The following is a 17,358-nucleotide window of genomic DNA, read 5'->3' on the forward strand; positions in this document are numbered from 1 at the left end:
TTTATCTGTGCCTTATGTCCAGCATTCATCAATGGCGAGAGCAAGGGGCGAGGGCGAGACCAATGTGTAAGTCTTTCCGTGCCCATGCACGGCACCAACATTGGCAATTCTCCACTGTGCATTTACAGCCAGTTCTCAGTGCCCCTACACCCACGCCCTGCCCCTTTGATGTATCGCCATCATTTTGTGCTGTCTCGCTGTGCTCTTCTCACCAGGATAAATTACGTCTACTCAACATCCTTCATATTTCATCTGACAAAAAGTTCATTAAGAATTCCTTTGCATAAACATGCACTTCGCAGCTCTCGTGATTTGATTTTCCTGGATGTCTTTCATACGAAAAAACGTTCACAGCAACTTGATTAGCAATAGGAAACCGCGTTTCCTTTCATTATCCCAATGCAACCTACATTTCAACACAGCTTAGTCAAGAGGCTCAAACCATTCTTTGAAATTTTGTAATCGCGTAAATGCATATAAACTGACCATTAGCGTTCCAGTTTCAACACGACAGCTGTGATCATCTGAAAACAGCACCACGAAAATGCCATTGATGACAGCGACGAGAGTGGGATTCGAACCCACGCGTGCAGATCACAATGGATTAGCAGTCCATCGCCTTAACCTCTCGGCCACCTCGTCACAGATGCTGGAACAGCTATGACCTTATGAATAATTGAATTGGGTAAATTATGCAGAGCAGCAGATATTTCTCCCTGGTGTTGGTAAAATGATAAATAACATAGTACGGTTCCAAGACTATGGTCTGACCCCTGGGTTGTGGGGCAAGTGCATTCCCACTGTCACACAATGCACACAGTGATCTGAACAAAAATGAGGAAATGAATATGTAACAAGGTCTGTTGAATTCTGTGAAGATTTGAAGTCAACGGAATGAAGAACCCGAGACAGCAGGAGGTGTTCTTTCAATAAAGAGTTGGATAGAGCTCTTAAGGATAGTGGAATCAAGGGTGATGGGGATAAGGCAGGAAAGGAGTACAGATTGAGGATGTTCAGCCATGATCATAATGAATGGTGGTGCTGGCTCGAAGGGCAGGATGGCCTACTCCTGCACCTGCTGTATATTGTCTATTAAATTGCCTGTGAGGAATTGTTTTCCAGACTGGAGGAGAGTGCATAGTGCTCAATGTCATTATTCGGAACACCTAACTTCCGCTCAGATGTTTTTGACACGCACTTGTGTACAGAACAGACAATTTCAAAATCCAAAATAAGGCTAACCTGACAATTGAAGGCAACAATGCAAAAACCTTGATGTGTATCATTTTCCTGCACTGTGCGACACCAAGTCACTGTATGATCACAGCAACACAGTGAGCAAGTGTCAGAAGGAAAATGAGTGCAGTGCCAGAGCGCATGCTGGGAATAGCAGGTGATACACGGGGAAGTGCATTTCCCACAACAGGAACACTTCTCAAACAGCGGACTGCGGTGGAAGAATTCAGAGGGGGTTTACACTTTGAAATTTGATGCCAGAGACCCAATTGGAGACCTGTCATTGAGTCTGTTAAAGATGAAGATTTTAAGATTTCTACAGATGCAAAACAAAATAAAAAGCTAATGGGTTAGTGAAGGCAAAAGATGAAATTGTACATTTCATCAATCTACCCATCTTTACAATGAGTACCTCACCACTTTCCTCACTCAGGGACTGAACCACTGGTGAAGATGATCATATAATCCCCGTTACTAGCCATGGAATCAGAGAAACTCGGTTTCCCAAACGTTAAGGTAAAACCAGGAATGTGGAGGTAAGCATTAATGTGTTGCTCCTGTGCTGAAGGTGACCAGTGCACTGTATCTCTGTTCCAGTATAGTGGGCTGTGCTCTGCAGAAGTTTCAATTCTGAGCCTCACATGGAGCAGCTTTAATTTGTCATCGTGTTGAGGAATACGGACATAAGGTGATATTGAGCAAAGCGCAGTTTATGGGAAAATACCCGTGTTTGTGGATTGAGAAACAACGTTTTCTGGATAATGACTCCTTGATCAACAAACATACTGCAAGTATCTAAAACGTGAAGAGACATATGTGGAGAGAGAGCCGAAGGTGATTTTTCAGCAGATGGATAATATTTCCCATGTGCCCTGCGTTAAATTCCGGGAAAATAGATGTTGAACTGGTTTCATGTTACACAGTTTACACATGTTTCACTGATGAATCAGTGAACATTCCCCACGTATCCTCGCAGGCAAGGATTTCCTTTTCCATTTTAGGAGACCATTACAGCACTGAGTCCCATGTGTGCGTTCATTAAAACCAAAACAGTTACAGCAAGACTTTAAAACTACGATTTTGCTATCTGCTTGCATTGGTTGTCCCAAACATTAAATTCCATATTATGGTATGTTTGTGGACGAAAGTACTTCCTGAATCTTGAGCGATTATATTTCAGTTTTGTCAAAAAATTATCATTCGCTGTTCTCTCTTTCCCTTTCAGTTTCCAGTTTAATATCCCGTATTTTATCGGTTTATCTTAAATTTTCAATAATTTCAATCAATCTCGCTCCTGATTACCAATCCGAGAGAATGCCACAGTCTTGTCAATTTATATGCAGTGCAGCTGTCGGGCGCGGTGACCAAGTGGAAAGGCATTGGTCACGTGAACCAAATAAAAGGAGCTGGCTGGTGGAATGTGGCCGTTCCATCACAGTCATATTTAAAACATTTAACGTAATCTTGAGCCAAAGCATATTGGCAGAAAATAAGAAAACAAAAATGAAAAAATTGCTGATGTTGAAAATCAAACAAAAACAGACGTTGCTGGAATATTTCAGGACGTCTGGCAGCATCTGTGGAGAGACGGACCCAATGGATGTGAAACGTTAACTGTGATTCATCTGCACAGATGCTGCCAGCACAACTGTGATTTTACATCAATTTCTGTTTTTGTTTCAGATTGGCAGATTTTGTCGCAGTCCATGAGAACAGTGCTCATGAGAATCAAAGAGACAGCATGGACCTGGGAGTGTGAAATGAGACAGTAATAATGAATGAGTGGAGAGTGTTGTACTGGAAAAGCACAGCAGGTCAGGCAACATCCGAGGAGCAGGAGAATGGACGATTTAGGCATAAGCCATTCATCAGGAATTAGGCTTGTGAGTCGGCCAGAGGAACAAAGCTGAAGCCAGGTACCAATTCGCAGACACCTCCTCCTACAGACTACGATCACAAACTCTCCTCCCCTCACCAAGCCATCATCTCCCAGACCAACCACAATCTCATCACCTCTGGGCATCTCCCATTCACAACCTTCAACCTCATTGTCCGTGAACCGCGCACTCCCCGATTCTACTTCCTTCCTAAGAATCACAAACCTGACTGCCCCAGTCGATCTATTGTCTCATCCTGAGCCTGTCCCATCCGAATCATCTGTTCCTACATCGACACACTCCTCTCTTCCCAGTTCAGGAAATGCCCACTTACATTCGTGACACCCCGATGCACTTCACCTCCTCGAAGAATTTCGTTTCCCTAGCCGCCATCGCATCATCTTCACCATGGACATCCAGTCCCTGTACAAATCCATCTGCCATGACAGAAGTCTGCAAGCCTTCCATTTCTTAATCTCACACTCTCCCAAACAGTACCTTTCCACCGACATCCTCATCCACTTGGCTGAACTGGTCCTCAAAATCAACAAATTCTCTTTCCAATTCTCCCACTACCTCCATTGACGCTGGTAGCCATGGGCACCCGCATAGGACCGAGCTATGCCTGCCTGTTTGTTAGATACGCGGAACTGTCCATCTTTCGCAGTTACACAGGCACCATCCTCCACCTGTTCCTCCGCTACATTGATGAATGTTTGGGTTCACTTGGTGCTCCAACGAGGAGGTTGCATTGCTCACCAACTTTACCAACACCTTCCACTCCGACCTCAAATTTATCCGGATCCTCTTGGCAACTTCCCTCACCTTCCTGGACCTCTCCATCACCGACTCTGGCAACTAACGAATTACAGACATATACTACAGCCCACCGACTCCCACATGTATCTAGTCTACATCTCCTCCAACCCTATCTCGTGTAAGAACGCCATTGCTTATTCCCAATTCCTCCACCTCCAGCCCATCTGTTCCCAGTATGACCAATTTCACCTCAGAAAGAGCCAGTTGGTCTCCTTCTTCCACGATCACGAATTGCCTTCCCACGTAGTTGACAGCGCCCTCTGGTTCAACACCTCCATTTCACACACCACCACCCTTGAAGCCACGCCTCTCAACGCAACAAGGACAGAACCACCTGGTGCTCACCTTATACCCCATCAACCTCCGCATAAACGCATCATATTTTGCCACTGATGCCACCTCCAAACAGACACCATCACCAGAGATATATTTCGCTGCCCAGCCCTGCCAACATTCCCGAAAGACCGTTCTCTCCATGACCCCCTCTTCAGGTCCTCACATCCCCCCATAAGCCCACAACCCTGTCCTGGCACCTTTCCCTGCCACCAAAGGAAGGGTGAAACTTGCACCCACACCACTCCCCTCACCTCAGCCAAGGCCCAAATGGATCATTCCACATCCATTAGGAATTCACCTTTACAGCGACCAATGTCATCTACTGAATCCGTTGCGCGCAGTGCGGTCTCCTCTACATCAGGGAGACAGGAAACCTTCTTGCAGATCATTTCAGAGAACATCTCTGGGACACCCGCACCCACCAACTTCACCGTCCCGTAGCTGAACACTTCAACTCCCCCACCTAACCCATCAAAGACATTCAGGTCTTGGACCTCGCCACTGCCAAACCGTTACCACCCAACCCCTGGAGGAGGAACACTACACCTACCGGCTTGGGACCCTAACACTACACGGGATAAATGTGAATTTGAACAGTTACGTCATTTCCCCTCCCCCAAAACCAAGCCTTCAACTCGGCATCGTCCTCGCAACCCTTTCCATCACTGCTCTTTCTGACCTATTTTCTTCTCCCTCCTATTCATCCATCTATTACTTTCCAGCTATTTCCCCTCAACCCCACACTATTTCCTTTTATCTCTCAGCCCCGACTCACAAGCCTTATTCCAGATGAAGGGCTTAAGTCAGAAACCTAAATACTCCTGCTCCTCGGATGCTCCCTGATCGGCTGTGCTTTTCCAACATCACACTACCAACTCTGATCTCGAGCATCTGCAGTCCTAACTTTATCCTTCGAATTATCAATGACCTTAGAGTGAATATATCCCTCGATTGCAGTGATCACAGTGTGACTGAGTTTTCCATTTATTTTGGGTGAGGGCAGGCTGGATCTGAGACGAGCGATTCACATCTAAACAATGGGAATGGTATCAGATAGCGAAGTTAGGGCGGGCTGAAGTGAAGTGGAAAATTCTGTCAGAAGATGGGTCAGTACAACTGCATCACATCATCCAGACTGTAAACGATACACAGAAGGAGAAAATCAACTTCAGTGCAGGCACAATGACAGGTAAAGTGGAAAGGAGACAATACAACGCACTGAGGTGCAGTGGAATTATTTATGTGAAAGGATTCGATATATAAGCTGCACCTTTACATATGGACTACCCTCACATTGGAAAAATGAATTTCCTGCAGTGTAATGGCGATATTTGCCTGTGAAATCACAATGTTGAGAGACACTGACATAGTCTCTTCTGTAGCAGCGTGGCCTCATAAAAGCATGATCGTCCCATTAACCAGAATTCAATACTTCAAAGCTCTCCTCTGCGCTGTACAACTTATTTGCTGCGCCTGTAGTCAGATCTCAATCGCTTGACTGTGTATATTCTTCTGCTTCCTGCTTCATGGAAATACTTGAAACGTGAACAAATCCACTTTCCACTTTCACCAATCTTTTGCAACTCCCGAGTTGGCACAGGTACGAGTGACCGATTGGCCTTCTCGAGTGTTCTCACTCTGGTATGATCTGAATGATAAAGTACACTGTGTCTAATCTGCAGAATGTCCCCAACGGGACGGTGCTGTTTATCCCATCCCCGGGGACTGAGCTGTCTCTATTGGCAGAGTATTCAGCCATTTCCCTCCACTTGCAGGCATTATGACGGGATGTAAATGCGGATATGCTCTGAAGCTTCCTCTCACGGGCACAGCCAGGTGCAAGAGCGCCGCTGGAACTTAGAAACTTTGATTGCGAACTTCCTCCAAATATCATTTATTTTAGAGAGAGAGAAAGATGCCGAGCTGGTGGGAAAGAGAGAAATGGGCTGTGGACTCTCTTCCCTCAGTAAAATTCATATCAGTGCATTTTTGTGCTGCCCATTTGATGTTCAGAATCAATCTTCACAGAACAATCCAGCAGAAAGGCTTTTGTTTCAGAGCCGTCGGTTTCTTTGCTGCAATCGGGCATCAGTTAACATCTGAGTCCCAAATGTTCCAGATGAAGCAACTCCGTATGAAACCCTCATTCATTGAGAACCATTCCCACAGCCAGGAGCTGCGGGGCTGCAGACAGTCCAAAGCGGAAGGGAGGATTAAAAACGAGCCATTATTTCTCCCTCAGCCACTGTGTCACAGAGACAGGGAGAGGGACGGCAGAAGGTGTGACGTCATTCACGTGCCGACAGAAGCCGTTCAGCCCATCGAATCCACGGTAAATCTCTATCGCTTGTTTCTATCTGAGGTTATTCATCATCAGTGCTGCTTGTTCTAATAATAGGGAACTGTATCTGTGTCGAAATGCTGTCTCCAACAGACTGAACCACATGTAATTCACGGCTGTCATGGGGACAGTGCTGATCTGGAAGTTTAGAACTAGGGCGAGGTGGGGGAAGGGGAAATGAGGAAACTGTTGAAGTCCACATTGATGCCCTGGGGTTGAATTGTTCTGAGGCGGAAGATGAGGCGTTCTTCCTCCAGGCCTCTGGTGGTGAGGGAGCGGCGGTGAAGGAGGCCCAGGACCTCCATGTACTCGGCAGAGTGGGAGGGGGAGTTGAAATGTTGGGTCACAGAGCGGTGTGGTTGAGTGGTGCGGGTGTCCCGGAGATGTTCCTTAAAGCGCTCTGCTAGGAGGCACCCAGTCTCCCCAATGTAGAGGAGACTGCATCGGGAGCAACGGATACAATAAATGATATTAGTGGATTTGCAAATAAAACTTTGATGGATGTGGAAGGCTCTTTTAGGGCCTTGGAGAGAGGTGAGGGAGGAGGTGTGGGCGCAGGTTTTCCAGTTCCTGCGGTGGCAGGGAAAGTGCCAGGATTGGAGGGTGGGTTGTAGGGGAGCGTGGACATGACCAGGTAGTCACGGAGGGAACAGTCTTTGTGGAAGGCGGAAAGGGGTGGGAAGGGAAATATATCCCTGGTGGTGGGGTCTGTTTGGAGGTGGCAGAAATGACAGCGGATGATTTGGTTTATGAGAAGGTTTGTGGGGTGGAAGGTGAGCACCAGGGGCGTTCTGTCCTTGTTACGGTTGGAGGGGTGGGGTCTGAGGGCGGAGGTGCGGAATGTAGATGAGATGCATTGGAGGGCATCTTTAACCACGTGGGAAGGGAAATTGTGGTCTCTAAAGAAGGAGGCCATCTAGTGTGTTTTGTGGTGGAACTGGTCCTCCTGGGAATAGGTCCGGTGGAGGCGGAGGAATTGGGAATATGGGATGGCATTTTTGCAAAAGAGGTAGGGTGGGAAGAGGTGTAATGCAAGAGGTAGGGTGCGAAGAGGTGTGCATCGGGTCAAATCCCCGTCACATACGTGACTGTTGTTCTCATGTTTATTTTTTCTCTACGTGTGCTGAAGTAACACAGTGAGGGAGCAATTACTGTTGTCAGACATACATGTAGGGTCGTATTAAATACTGAAGTTGTGAGATTCGAGCAGTGTTTATTAACATAGACCATTCAGTGTTCGAAACTCTGGCTCAGGAATTTGACAGAGAGCGAATTTGAGCAAAGCTTGAGCCGGGTCGTTTACCCCATGACGTAACACGAGTTTCTGCGGTTGCTTTGTTGTTCACCTCATTTGTGTGTTTTGCATCATTGAGGATTTTGAAGTTGTCCCCTCTGTAGAAAAGGCCTGTGCTTTTGCAACATTGTACAAAAGATGCAGTACAATAACAGCCGATGCTAATTCTGTCTTCATATCCAGATATTGATCCCTGGAAACAGCATTGTGCACTCTCCTCGAGTCTGGAAAATAACCTCCTCACATATAATGTTATATTCTCGCTCTCATGGCACTTTTCATTCCATCGGCTCATGTTTTTCACGGAATCCGATTCAATGGATCTTGTCACTGTGTGTGTACATGTGTCAATGTCTGTCTGCCTCTGTGTGTGCATGCCTGTATGTCTGTGTTGGTGTGTGTAGGTGTGTGCATGTCTCTGTGCATCTCTGTGTGTCTGTGTGATAATATGTGCTTGTTTTGTGTGTGTGCGAGTGATTGTGTGTCTCTGTGTATCAGTGATTCTGCGTGTGTGTGAGGAGTGTGGGTGTCTGTGTGTAGGGGGCTTGTAAGGGTGTTTTCTATGTGTCAATGTGTGTATGCTTCTGTCTGTGTGCCAGTGTATGTGCATATCAGTATGTATCTGTGTGCCTGTGTGTGTGTCTGTGTTTCTGTCTCTGTGTTCCTTTGTGCATGTATGTACGTACATGTGGTTTTTGCTTGTCTGCATATGTGTTAGTTGTGTGTCTGGCTGAGTGTGTCTGTCCGTGTATGAGAGTAAATGTGCATTTGTGGGGAGGGTGGGTGTCTATGTGTGTTCGTGTGCATGTTTGTTTGAGTGTGTATGCCTGTCTGTGTGTGAGCATGTGTGTGTGTGTGGGCACTGTGGGTGTCTCTGTGTGGGGAGTGTGGATGTTTTCGAGCGTGGGAAGCATGGTTGTCTTTGTGTTTTGTGTGTGTGTGTGTGTGTCTGTGTGTGTGTTTCTGTGTCTGTGTGCGCGTGTGTGTCTGTGTGTGTGTTTCTGTGTCTGTGGGTGCGTGTGTGTCTATGTCAAAGAGTGTGGTGCTGGAAAAGCACAGAATTTCAGGCAGCATCCAAGGAGCATGAAAGTTGGAATTTCGAGCATAATCTCATCATTAGTAACGAGGCTTGTGGACCATGTGGGCCGAACGTTAAATGGAAGGAGATGGTGCTTGGGTAAGGCAACTGGGAAGGCGACAAATAAATGATGGTGGAGTGAAGGTGATAGATTGGAGCAAAGAGTGAAGTGGATAGTGGGAATGAAGACGGACAGGTAGCACAGTTCAAGAGGGAGGTGCCGATTTGGAAGGATGGATCTGGGATAAGTTCTGGTGGGGGGTTGGAATGAAGAAACGAATGAAATCTGTGTCTGTGTGTGTTCTGCGGGTGTGTGTGTGTGTCTGTGTGAGTGCATGCGTATGTGTGCATGTATGTATATATATCTGCATGGTTGTAATCATATTGTGTGCGTGTGTGTGTGTGTCATGGGCGTGTGTATGTCTCTTTGTGTGTGTGGCTCTCTGCATCTCGGTGTGTGTCGCGTGTGTGTGTGTGCGTTTGTAAGTGCGTGTGTAGGGTGGCTATAGGTATGTGAATCTGTATGTGAGTGTCTGTGTGCAGCTGTATATGTCTGTGTGCAAGTGTCTCTGTGTGTGCACGCGTTTGTAGTGTGTGTGTAAGTGTGTGTGGCGGTGGCTATGAGTATTGTGTATCTGTGCATGAGTGTCTGTGTGCAGCTCTATGTGTGTACATGCCTGTGTGTTTGTGCGTGTTTGTAGTGTGTGTGTGTGTGTGTGTGTGTGTGTGCGTATATGTGTGTTGTTGGTGCTCTCAGTTTGGATGGTGCTGTGAGCTGATACATTCCCTCTGTCCTTCCGAAACTGAATCCCTATGATTTTCGCCCTCCATTACTACCTGTACAGAGGGGTGGGGAGACCAGCAGAGACTGAGAGCGACAGAAAGCTCAGCAAGTCTGTCACCATCTGTGGGCAGAAATGTAAGTTAATGTTTTGGGTTGAGTACCCCTTCCTCAGAAACTCATGTCAGGGGGATAGTACATCACATTAACACCACAGTGACTGCCAGACTCGCCCTACACTGATACACACAGATAAACACACACGAACACAGAGACATAGAGACACTCACTCATACACTGACACGAATACAGACATGGAGTGTCTGTCAGTATTTCTCTTGCTCCGGTAACTTTGTCAATATATCACTTGGACTCTGGAATGTGTCAGTTTTTTTCAGTCTGTTCATGGTGAGTATTTTCGTAATGTGCTTGTTCACACTAGTGAGAGAGTCAGTAAGTATGAGTGGAGAGTGATTGTAGGACAATTTCATTGCTTGCCGAAACCAAACCTGGAAGAATTGTAAAGTGTGTGGAGGACAGTGTGGAACTCCAAAAGGGCAGTGACAAATTGGTGTAGTGTTCTGTTTTATGGCAGATGAGCATCAATGCAGAGCAGTGTGAGATGATGCACTTTGGTAGGAATAACATTGACAGACAATATAAAATATCTGTACAGTTATAAAAGGGCTGCAGGAGCACAGAATGCTGGATATATATGAGGACAGATTATTGGACATGGCAGGACAAGTGAGGAGAGCAGTAAATGTCACAGATTATTTTCAGTATTTGAGCTTTTTACAGGAGTTGGTATAGGAGGGAGCCTCCGTGCTCCCTTCCTGGGAGGTTATGGTGACGATGTGTTGTGAGCCCACACTCTGGCCACCGAGATGGTGGAGTTTCCATTTATACCAGCTCTACACAAAAGAGAGATGGCATCAGGGCCACGGCTTCTAAGTTGTGCCGGGGGAAACGGAACTGCCGGTGGGTTTAAAGTGAGAATTGCCCTTCACTGAACATTGCTCCTTACTCGTTTGGTGAGATGTGGATGTTTCAGAATCTCCACACGAGGCATCCCGGTCCTCTCCAACTCGTAGCACGGTCCTCCCCATGTGGTGGTGGCATGAGGGAGCGGATATCGGGCACTCCACCACCCGGCTTGACAATTTCTGTCCTATTCCAGGCTGTTTCTCCTGGAATGGTGTAAAGGAAGGGAGGGAGGGAAGGTTGTAGTCGGTGGCCCTTCTCTTAGTTCTGGTGTAGTTGTGGCAGGGGAAATGGTGAGGTGTCAGGAGGGAGTTAGTCCATAGTGTTACGGCCATGTTGCGTTATTAGTGTGGGTGGTATAGTGGAGGGAAATTAGGAGAGAGAGAGAGAGAGGGAGAGAAGGTGCAAGAGTGAGAGTGGTGGAGCATGAGTCTAGTTCGGTGGTCGGTGCTATAACAAATATACAGTGAGTGCGAGGGAGCAGAGAGAATAGAGTGACCCTTACCCTGACAGAGTGGGGAAGGCTATTGATGCTTGTCCTGTATTGCTGGACATTTCCTCAGAACGCAGATACAGCACTAAGCTGGGTGGTGAGCTCGGACAATGCTCAGGGGGTCTGGTGGTGTGGGTCCCTCTGGGAAGAGAATGGTCTAACTCTGTACTAGCCCATCCACCAGGTCTTCCAAACCCCTGTCCAAAAAACCGTGTTGTAATTGTCCCTTATCTGCCATGCTCAAGGTAAACAGTGCAGGGCAACTTCTAACTAAGAAAGCTCAACCGTCTGCCCATTGGCCTTTTGAAGATGGCACCAGTGCCAGAGATCACGGAATATCCATGGGCATCCGAGCGATGCTGAGTACCTCCAGCCATGATGGGTGTGCGAATCGGGCTGGTATTGAATAAGAGGGACACCATGGGATGGAGTGGGTAGTTAATGAGGTGAGTTTGATAAGGTAACACCAGAAACTTGCTCAGACTCGTACAGACAATCCATCTGTCACATTCAATGAAAACGTCACTGAGACAAATTATTCTTAGATTCAGACCAGTGAGTCATAGATTCTGTTGAAACCACTAACAGTCACAAAGCTGCAGTTGCTTGTACAATGCTCTCCATCACAGAGAAGAACATAAACTTGACCTACCCTTGGGAAACGAGGTAGGGCAGGAGATTGAGTTATCAGTGGGGAAGCACTTTGGAACAAGTACTCATAATTCTATTAGTTTTAAAACAGAGATGGAAAAGGATGAAGTGGATCTTAAAGATAATTTTTTAAATTGGAGGAAGGCTAATTTGATTATATTAGGCAAGAACTTGGATAGGGTAAATGGACAAAGTCTTTTGCCTGGGGTCCGAGAGTCCAGAACGAGAGGGTATAGGTTTGGGGTGAGAGGGGAAGGATATAAAAGTGACTGAAGGGACAATATTTCACACAGAGTGTGGTACGTGTGTGGACTGAGCTGCCAGAGGAAGTGGTGGAAGTTGGTACGATTGCAACATTTAAGAGGCATTTGGATGAGTGCATGAATAGGAAGGGTTGGGAGGGAAATGGGCATGACGCTGCCAAGTGGGATTGGATTGGGTTGGGATATCTAGTCGGCATGGATGAGGTGGACCGAAGGGTCTGTTTCAATGCTGCACATCTCTATGACACTATGACTCTAACTTCCAAACTGGATTGGAATCGATATTCACAGATAAGGGACCAGCTCGGAAGTGGGAAGCCTTCAAAAATGAGATATCAAGAGCCCAGAGACAGTATGCCCCTTTTAGGGTGAGGGGTAAGGCTGGAAGATGTAAGGAATGCTGGCGGATTGGAGAAATTGATGGCCTAGTCACGGGTAAGAGGGATGCCAATGTCATATAAGGATATCAGGAGTCGATGTTTTTACAGTATTCATTCACGGGATGAGAGTATAACTGGCTTAGCCTGCATTTATTACCCATCACTAATTGCCAAGAGGCAGTTAACAGTTAACCATATTGTTGTGGGTCTGTAGTCACATGTAACCTAGACCAGGTAAGGATAGCTGTTTGCTTCCTTCAAGGGCATCAGCGAACTAGTTGGGTATTTCAAACAATCAAAACTAGATATATCATCGTCATCAGCCTCTGAATTCCAGATTTAAAGTGACTGTCGAGAAGAGTCTATCGCCAGTAAAAATATAATTAAAAGGGAAATCCGGAGGCCATAAAGGGGGCTTGAGATAGCTTTGACAAATCGTGTTAAGGAGAATTCAAAGGTACTGTACAAACACATTAAGGACGAAAGAGTAACACGGGAGAGTTTTGGGTCACTTAAAGATCAGCAAGGCTTCCGATGTGCAGAACAACAGGAGATGGAGGCGATACTAAACAAGCACCTTGCATCAGTATTTACTGTGCAGAAGGATATGGAAACTAAGGAACTTCCGAAATTGACAGTGACATCTTGAAAAGTATCTGTATTACAGAGGAAGAGATGCTGGAGTTCGTAAAGCCTGTAAAGATGGAAAAGTCCCCAGGACCTGATAAGCTGTCACCTCGAACTCTGTGGGAAGCTAGGGAAGGGATTGCTGGGTCACATGCTGAAATACTTGTATCATTGATTGTCACAGGTGAGGTGCCAGAAGATAGGAGGTTTGATAACGTGATGTCATTACTTTAAAAACATTAAGAAGGATGGTAAGGGAAAGCCGCTGAGCCTGAAGTCAGTGATGGGCAAGTTGTTGGTATGGATGATGAGGCACAAGGTCTGCATGTATTTTGAATGGCAAGGACTGATACGGAATCGTCAACGTAGCTTTAAGCAAAGCAAATGGTGTCTCATGAAATTGACTGAGATTTTGTGAAGAAACTGACTAAGAGGATTCATTGAGGCAGAGGTGCACATTGCGATATAGACTTCATTAAGGCATTTGACAACGTTCTCCATGGTAGACTGGTTAAGTAGGTTAGTTCACATGGAATGCACATGGAAAACTAGCCATGTGGATACAAAATTGGCTCGAAGGTAGGAGATAGAGGGTGGTGATGGAGGATTGCTTTTCGAACTGGTGGGTTGTAACCAGTGGTGTGCGACAAGTATCAGTGCTGGGTCCACTGTTTTTCATTATTTATATAGATCATTTGGATGTGAACACAGCAGCGATAGTTGGTTAGTTTGCAAATGACACCAAAACTGATGTTGTTGTGGACACACAGAAGGTTTACATCAGAGTACAACGAGATCTTGATCAGGTGGGCTGATCGGCTGAGGAGCAGCGAATGGTGTTTAGTGCAGATAAATGTGAGGCACTGCATTTTGGAAATGCAAATCAGGGCAGGATGTAGACACTTAATGGTAAGGTCCTGTGGAGTGTTGCTGAACAAAAAGGTTTTGGAGTGTAGGTTCAAAATTCCTTGAAAGTTGTGTTACAGTTCGATAGAATTCGGTAGAAGCCATTTGGCATGCTTGCCTTTATTGGTCATTGCTTTGACTCTATGAATTGGGAGGCCATGCTGCTGCTGTACAGCACATCAATTCGGTTATTTTGAAGTATTGTATTCAATTCTGGTCTCCCTCCTATCAGAAAGATATTGTGAAACTTGAAGGGAGACAGAAAAGATTTACAAGGATGTTGCCAGGATTTGAGCTAGAGGGAGAGAGTGAGTAGGTTGGGGTGATTTTTCTTGGAGTATGAGAGGCATATGTAGGGTTAATAGGCATATCTCTTTCGCAAAACTCGAGGGCATGGATTTCAGGTGAGACGCAAGGACCAACTTTTTCTAATACAGAATGGTGCATGTGTGGAATGAGCTACCAGTGGAGGTGGTGGTGCCTGTTATGATTACATTTAAAAGGCATTTGGATGGGTACATGAAGAGGAAGGGTTTACATCGAAATGTGCCAAGTGCTGGCAAATGGGACTAGTTTAATTTGGGATATCCCATCGGCATGGACAAGTTAGACTTAAGGGTCTGTTTTCTGTGCTGTACATCTCTGAGACTCTATGATTCTGTCTGAACTCACACCAGTCTACTATTAATTCACCATTGCCGGAAATACCAGCCTATGTCACTTGATGCTGTCGAAATGTCTTCACTTCAGCATTTTTAAACATGCAAACACATCCTTCCACAACACTGACTCCGAGTCTCTCTCCATCCGTCTATTTCCCAAATCCCTCCCATTTGTTGTATTTAAACTGTTGGTATTTAAACTGAGCATCAGCTTCCAACATTTAGCAGCTTAGAAACAATGTTCAAAAAGCATAGCGTGTGTTTTATTTGACTTCCCCGTGTCCTGCTCTGTGCTCCATGTTGGATAGTGGACTTCCAGCAGTTTTGATGCACACCTTTCTAACTTGCTCTGCGCCTATCAATTGAACGCCTGTGGTAATCACTCTCTACTGATCATGTGCTCAGTAACACAAGGAATCGCTTGCACTGTTACTGATCCAGAAGAGCCTTCTCACTAGCACTTGAGTGACATTTAACTTAATTCTTGTTTTGGAATGTTAGTGGAAAAGCTGGGGACGGTTTCCTGGAGGCTGTGCTTTAAGCTGTTGTGGAAATTCAGGAAGACCAGATGCTTTGGTGACCCACTCTGGATGAGTCACGGTGACTGTAGTGACAGCATCTGCAACATGACCATCAAAAGGAGCAGAGACTGCAGAGAGGGGAATATCTTAAAAATGGAATGAGGGAATCACAATTAGATCAGAGAATAACTGCCTCCTATCCCTGTGTCCCAGTCTCGAGCAGTTGAGTGATGGTCTCCTGTTCCTGTGTCCCAGGCTCGAGCAAACAGGTGACGGCCTCCTGTTCCTGTGTTCCAGTCTCGAGCAGTCGAGTGACTCGCTTCTGTTCCTGTGTCGAAGTCGAGAGCAGTCTCATGACTGGCTCCTGTTCCTGTGTTCCAGTTTCCACCTGCTGCCCCTGATTAACAGGCTCCAATAGCTGTGTGCTATCCTCCTGCTGTCCTTCAGTAACAGGCTCCAATACCTGTGTGCTAACCTCCTGCTACCCCTGAGTAACAGGCTCCTATAGCTGCATGCCCTCTTCCTGCTTCTTCTGAGTAACAGGCTCCAATAGCTGTGTGCTGTCCTCCTGCTGCCCTTCAGTAACAGGTTCCAATAGCTGTGTGCTCTCCTCCTGTTGCCCCTGAGTAACAGGCACCAATAGCTGTGTGCTGTCCTCCTGCTGCCCTTCAGTAACAGGTTCCAATAGCTGTGTGCTGTCCTCCTGCTGCCCTTCAGTAACAGGCTCCAATAGCTGTGTGCTGTCCTCCTGCTGCCCTTCAGTAACAGGCTCCAATAGCTGTGTGCTGTCCTCCTGCTGCCCTTCAGTAACAGGTTCCAATAGCTGTGTGCTCTCCTCCTGTTGCCCCTGAGTAACAGGCACCAATAGCTGTGCGCTGTCCTCCTGCTGCCCTTCAGTAACAGGTTCCAATAGCTGTGTGCTGTCCTCCTGCTGCCCTTCAGTAACAGGCTCCAATAGCTGTGTGCTGTCCTCCTGCTGCCCTTCAGTAACAGGTTCCAATAGCTGTGTGCTCTCCTCCTGTTGCCCCTGAGTAACAGGCTCCAATAGCTGTGTGCTGTCGTCCTGCTGCCCTTCAGTAACAGCCTCCAATAGCTGCATGCTCACACCCTCCTGCCCCGGAGTAACAGGCTGAAATAGTTGTGTGGTGTCCCCCTACTGCCCCTGATTAACAGGCTCCAATAGCTGTGTGCTATCCTCCTGCTGCCCTTCCGATACAGGCTCCAATACCTGTATGCTAACCTCCTCCTACCCCTGAGTAACCGGCTCCAATACCTGTTTGAACACCCCCCTGCTGCCCCTGAGTAACAGGCTTCAATAGCTGTGTGCTCTCCTCCCGCTGCCTTGGGTAACAGGCTCCAATAGCTATGTGCCCTGCTCCTGACTAACAGGCTCCAATAGTTGTGTGCCCTCCTCCTGCTGCTCCTGACTAACAGGCTCCAATAGCTGTGTGCTCACCCCCTGCTGTTCCTGAGTTGCAGGCTCCAATAGCTGTGTGCTCTCCTCCTGCTGCCCTTTAGTAACAGGCTCCAATGCCTGTGTGCTCATATTCTGCTGCTCCTGAGTAACAGGCTCCAATAGCTGTGTGCTCACCTCCTCCTGTTCCTGAGTTACAGGCTCCAATAACTGTGTGCTCTCCTCCTGCTGCCCTTTAGTAACAGGCTCCAATGCCTGTGTGCTCATATTCTGCTGCTCCTGAGTAACGGGCTCCAATAGCTGTGTGCTCATACCCTGCTACTCCTGAGTAACAGGCTCCAATAGCTGTGTGCTCACCCCCTGCTGCCCCTGAGTAACAGGCTCCAATAGCTGTGTGCTCACCCCCTGCTGCTCCTGAGTAACAGGCTCCAATAGCTGTGTGCCCTCCTCCTGCTGCCCTTCAGTAACAGGCTCCAATAGCTGTGTGCTCTCCTCCTGCTGCCCTTCAGTAACGGGCTCCAATAGCTGTGTGCTCACCCCCTGTTGCCCTTCAGTAACAGGCTCCAATAGCTGTGTGCTCACCCCCTGTTGCCCTTCAGTAACAGGCTCCAATACCTGTGTGCCCTCCTCCTGCTGCCCTTCAGTAACATGCTCCAATAGCTGTGTGCTCACCCCCTGTTGCCCTTCAGTAACAG

The 17,358-nt window shown here is 46.9% G+C and overlaps 1 non-coding gene across 1 annotated transcript; it reads right to left on the reverse strand.

Annotated features, from left to right (window-relative positions):
- Nucleotides 1-560: 560 nt before the first annotated feature.
- Nucleotides 561-642, reverse strand: trnas-gcu (transfer RNA serine (anticodon GCU)). Its single transcript has one exon. It is a non-coding gene; the product is annotated as a tRNA-Ser (tRNA).
- Between the last annotated feature and the right edge of the window lie 16,716 nt (nt 643-17,358).

Source organism: Chiloscyllium punctatum, chromosome 13, assembly GCF_047496795.1.
Source record: "Chiloscyllium punctatum isolate Juve2018m chromosome 13, sChiPun1.3, whole genome shotgun sequence".
Lineage (NCBI taxonomy): Eukaryota > Metazoa > Chordata > Chondrichthyes > Orectolobiformes > Hemiscylliidae > Chiloscyllium > Chiloscyllium punctatum.